Source organism: Arachis ipaensis, chromosome B09, assembly GCF_000816755.2.
Source record: "Arachis ipaensis cultivar K30076 chromosome B09, Araip1.1, whole genome shotgun sequence".
In the NCBI taxonomy this organism is placed as follows: domain Eukaryota; kingdom Viridiplantae; phylum Streptophyta; class Magnoliopsida; order Fabales; family Fabaceae; genus Arachis; species Arachis ipaensis.
In genome coordinates this window covers 45,440,557-45,445,756 of record NC_029793.2, presented here as the reverse complement: position 1 = coordinate 45,445,756, position 5,200 = coordinate 45,440,557, and positions in this window count along the sequence as shown.

Genomic DNA, 5,200 nt, shown 5'->3' with positions numbered 1-5,200 from the left:
TAACAAATCTTTAAATTTATAAATTATATTTTTGGCACAGTCATATGAAGAGGTGATCCCTGAATTATTATAAAATCATAATTAAAAATGAATAACAAAGTTCGTCATATTTAATTTTTTAACTATTCTTTTAGTATTATTGTATTTGATTATGTTGTACATATAGCACTAAACAAACTTATAAAATAAATTTAAATATTGGCCTGTTTGTTTAATGATGCTCTATGTTATAATTTTGATCATGTGCCAAAGTTAAAAGTGGTTGAAAATTTTTTGGACAATTCATGTGAGAGATTATGAGATCAATGAAGTCATACTGCAATAGTAGTAAGAATGTTGTTAATTATATATATAAGTAGACCATAACAGTATGCAAATTTATTCCATTATATAAAAATCGGATTTCTGCACTTAATGATGGAGTTGACATGGCATGCTTCTAAGAGTGTTTCCCGATTTATTTCTTTTAACTCATTAAATATAAGTTTTTTTTTTTTTTGAAACAAAGGAAGCTCAACACATTAAAGTGGAGCAAATAAAAGAAAAAAGAAGACACATAACTAGCTACCAACAAATAAGCCAACCCCTACTATCCCCAGTACTCTCATGAATACTTGCAACAAATTATCCATCTTGAATGTAAACACTCCCTCCGCATGCTGCACAGTATCAAATATTACCAGCACTTTGCACGGCCCGATCTCCCTAACATCCACAATGTTGGGCAGATTTTTAGACACCACCGTCTTCACTGATCTGAGGCCCACTGGGTGTAACGTGTGCCCCACTAAACTCCTCGCCAACCATTCCATATTTGCTTCGACTACCGGCACATCAATTCTTTTCACAGGTCCATTCCCCTCTGTGGCATTCTTATGGTCTCGCACTGGAAAAGACTAAATTAAAATAAGATAATTTCTTACTTATTCAAATTGAGTGCAATAAATACAAATTAATTTTGTGAGAAAAGGACAAATAGGTCTCTAACCTTTTGCCCCGCGGACATTTTCGTCCTTAACCATTGAAAAATACTTTTAAGTCTCTGACTTTCACAAAACTTGGACGGATCAGTCCCTCGGTCAATGGAAAATGCTTGTCACGCGTACGCGTGTGTCACGCGTACGCGTGTGTCACGCGTACGCGTCGCCTGGAAAACTTCTCTCTCACGCGTCGTGTGGAAAACTCCATGAATTTAACAATACCTCATTTCTTCATAAATTTTCCACTTTGCATGTTTTTTTTTTTCATTTCTTTCATTCAAAACTTTAAATAACTCAAACAAACATATTAGTAACATTTTTTGAATGAGAGAAAAGTAAGAATGATACAGCCTCTACATGATTAAAGAAAGTTATAATGATGAGACTATTAGTAACATTTTTCGTCATTTTTTTTTCATTTTCTTTTTTATTTTTTGCATCATCATAGCCTTGCATTATACATCAAAATGTTAATTTAGTATTCTTTTATATCATACTCTTATTACAATACTCTCAATAATTTTATTCGTAATATTATTTTGGAATTCAACCTTTATGATTATATTATTACCTATGATTATATTATAAAAAAATTACACTAAAATATAGTACACAAGAATTACAATTATAAAAGAGAGTACTAATAAAAATAAAAATTAAATATTTATCTTGACAATGATGGAAATAAATCTAAAAGTTTTTTATGATATTTTTATATAGATATTTTTAATACTCTTAATATTCTTTTTTAGTACGCTATAATTTTACTATTATTATTCCATACAAAAAAAATAATAGGTAAAAAATATATATAAACAAAAAAAATTAAACCTACATTTGATGCTTCAAACGCTAAGTTAAACACACCCTAAATTGCTAAATTTAATTTACTTTTCTATTATTGGATGTCTTGATATATTTGTTTGAGTGATTTAAAGTTTTGAAGGCAAGAATGGCTTGAAAGAAATGAAAAAAAAACATACAAAGTGGAGAATTCATAAAAAATGAGATATTGTTAAATTCATGGCGACGCGTACGCGTGACGCGTGAGAGGGAAGTTTTTCAGGCGACGCGTACGCGTGACAAGCATTTTCCGTTGACCGAGGAACTGATCCGTCTGAGTTTTGCGAAGGTCAGGGACTTAAAAGTATTTTTCAATGGTCAGGGACGAAAATATTCGCAGGGCAAAAGGTCAGGGACCTATTTGTCCTTTTCTCTAATTTTGTTAGATAATCATAGTTGTCTGGTCTACTATATATAGATGGCCACACAAAATTATAAGAATCATAATTTTTATTACTCTTGCTATTTCAACTCTTTTTTTCTTCTTCTTTTTTTCTTTATGTATAATTTCTTTTATATATAAATGTACCCAAAATGAGAAAGTACGGATGAGTATTTTATTGATTGTTTGTTTGATGAATATATCTCAATTTAGGCATTCTACTAATGTGGATGGAAGTTGACCTATAGCAATTCAAAGTGGCCAATGTATTTTTTTATAGTATTAGATAGAAGAATATTTGTTAAAATGAATATACCCATCGTAACGAATTATTTTCAATTGTTATATTTTTATGTTAGTCGTGTAAATTCTTTGAAGGCACAAGATAATAAAATAGGTTGACTTTAATATCATTAGAAGCTAAATTTAATGGTTCAAATAAGCACCACTAACTATGTTAAAAAAGTAATTTGTAATAATAATGTGATTTACATATTAATTTTTTTGAGTAAATTCATTTCAAAATGTAAAAATTAGACTCAATTACGCTAAAATTTTAAAGGTAATATAGAATTTGACAACAAATTTAACACTCATTAAGAAAATAAATTTATTTATGGGTATTTCCTAATTATAAATAATAACAAGACTTATGAAAAAATATTAATGTCATCATTTTTATTAATTAAATCATAATATTAGGTAGTTGATAGTTTCATAGGCGAAAATTATTAAGTAATTACGTAAAAATTAGCAACGAACAAGCAATAAGAATTTAGAAAAAATCTATTATATAATACCAATTTCAATATTTCATAATTAAAATATGTCTCATATCATATTCTCATATATTCTATTTATTATCTATCCTATTATATAAAAATCAGCTTTCTGTACTTAATGATGGAGTTGACGTGACATGCATGCTTATGACAGTATTTAGCGATTTGTTTCTTTTAACTCATTAAATACAATTTATTATGATAAATCAACTATATCAACTCATTGATTTGATTAGATATTTAAATATCACATAATTTATTATAATTTATATCAAATTGATTTGGTAGTATTTTTTTAATTTATTTTTTTAATTTATTAAATCAAATTAATTATACTAATTATATGTATTAATTAATTAATTAGATTAATTAATTAATTATTAAAATAACAAATCTATGCATAAAATAGGTTCTCAACATATTTTTTCACTAATAATTAAATCAAATCAAATCATATATATTAGCTAAATTTAAATCATGTGAATTAAGGACTAAAATAAAATAAGATGATTTTTTACTTATTCAAATTGAATTCAATAAATAAAATTAATTTTGTTAGATAATCATAGTCTTCTGGTCTTCTATTTATAGATAGCCACACAAAATTATAAAAATCATCATTTTTTATCACTTTTGCTATTTTAACTTTTTTTATGTATAAATATACTCAAAATGAGAATGTATGGATGCGTGTTTCATTAATTGTTTGTTTCACAAATATTATAGTCTAAAAGTGTCTCAATTTAGACATTCTACCGCTGTCGATGGAAGTTGAATCTGTAGTAATTTAGGGTGACCATGATATTTTTTATAGTATTATATAAAAAAATATTTTTAAAATGAATATATCCATTGTAATTAATTTTCTTTATCAATCTGCTAACTTTTACCTAACAAACAATATCTATGTTGAATATATTATTTTCATCAGAAGCTATACATAATTGATTGATAATTCTATATATAAAAATACTCATGTGGTAACTAAATACCATATTGTTATCTCGCTAAAATTAATTCTCCTATGATTATGCGAATGTGATTCTCTTATGATTATGCGAATGTATAGCACTATCAGATGAAAATTGATTGGATTACATTTATGTCCAACGAGGTAGGTGATTTTTTAGGCCTAATCACGATCAAGAGTTGATGAAGGTTTAAAAAATGCTAACCATACAAATACTTTTTATTTTTAATACCCAATAACAAATATATAAATTAAAATTAATATTGTTCCGTACAAAATCATAAAATGTATAGCATACTCAAAACATATCCAATCAGTATTAACTGTGATTATTTATCAGTTACATTATGACAAATCTGGTTACTAAAAAAGATTAAAATTAATTTAAATATACAAAACATTATTTTATGTTTTTTATTTTTATTTTATTATCATAAAAAGTCATACATATTATAAGAGAACCTCATCTTTTTACTAACGGTTCTTCCATTCAATGGTTTCTATAAAAAAAAAAGGCATAATAATATTGTGTTTGGCAAGAATATATGGAATTTTGAAAGGTTGAAGCATAAGTTTAGTCCTCAACATATTTGTAGATGAAGTGCAGAGTAGATAAAAAGATAGCTATAAATGGTTAAAGCTTTCTCAATACTAACCGTCGTAGTGTATGACAGGTGTTCTATAATTTTTTTATTTGATTGTTTCTTTATTATTATATGTTGTTCTATTTAATTTATGCTAAAAAGACTTGTGATAATCATCTTATCGTAGTAGCGTAAAAGTTGTAAGTATTATATTTACTTTGTATGCTCTTAAATCTCATGTCCTTGATGGATATTTGTGACTGAGTAATTATTAAAAGAAATAATTGATTTAATATCTATTTTATATTCTATTTGTAACACCCTAACTACCAAAGCTCACGCTTCCGGCTGCGCAACTCTGATAGCTCGGATATTACGACGACACTTATACTATTTAATACTAAAATATGAGCCTGTTTAAAACTTTAAACCGCAATACCGCTCCCAAAAATACTTTCATCCGATAACATACATCCATAAATACCATACAACTTACAAAACTCATAAAGAGTACATCCATATATATATACAAATATATATATAAATAATATTACAAACATAAACCAATACAATCCCTATCCCTCTTACAGATTATATCAAGATAAAGGCGAGGGTACAATAAACCATAACTAAAACAAATCAGAGCATCACAACAACAA